This window comes from Siniperca chuatsi, linkage group LG13, assembly GCF_020085105.1.
Source record: "Siniperca chuatsi isolate FFG_IHB_CAS linkage group LG13, ASM2008510v1, whole genome shotgun sequence".
Taxonomy (NCBI): domain Eukaryota; kingdom Metazoa; phylum Chordata; class Actinopteri; order Centrarchiformes; family Sinipercidae; genus Siniperca; species Siniperca chuatsi.
The window spans coordinates 21,629,101-21,629,620 of record NC_058054.1 but is presented as its reverse complement, the minus strand read 5'-3'; positions in this window follow the sequence as shown (position 1 = coordinate 21,629,620).

Genomic DNA, 520 nt, shown 5'->3' with positions numbered 1-520 from the left:
GCTATTCTTTTCCTTGTCCTTGAATAGTTTTCACCACATCTGATGTGCACACTTTTTGGGGTGGGTGGGGGTGGGGGGGCTTTGTATTCCATAAAATGAGAATAAAATATTATACCACACCTCTTGCTTGACTTTTACTTACTTACTTCAGTTGTTCTAGACTTTGATTAAGGTTGTGTGTGTGATGTATGCCTCGAGTACATTTTCTGATGAATTATGCTTTTTGTAATTTTGCTAAATTAAAATGTGTAATTATGCAGCCGGAGGAGGGTTAGGGTGACAGCTTTGGGAAATGTATGCGCTATGGGATCAGACGCACACGCACACGCACACGCACACGCACGAGTATTTGTGGAGTGTCTGACAGAGTACAACTCAATTTCTGGCCACAAGATGGTGACAGTGAACAATCATACCTTGAGTCTGGTTCTGCTTATGTGTGCATTTTTGCTCTCGGCTCAATCAGATTGAAAACCTATTACTGTACATGTCACATTTAAAATGTAGCCTAAACAAAAGC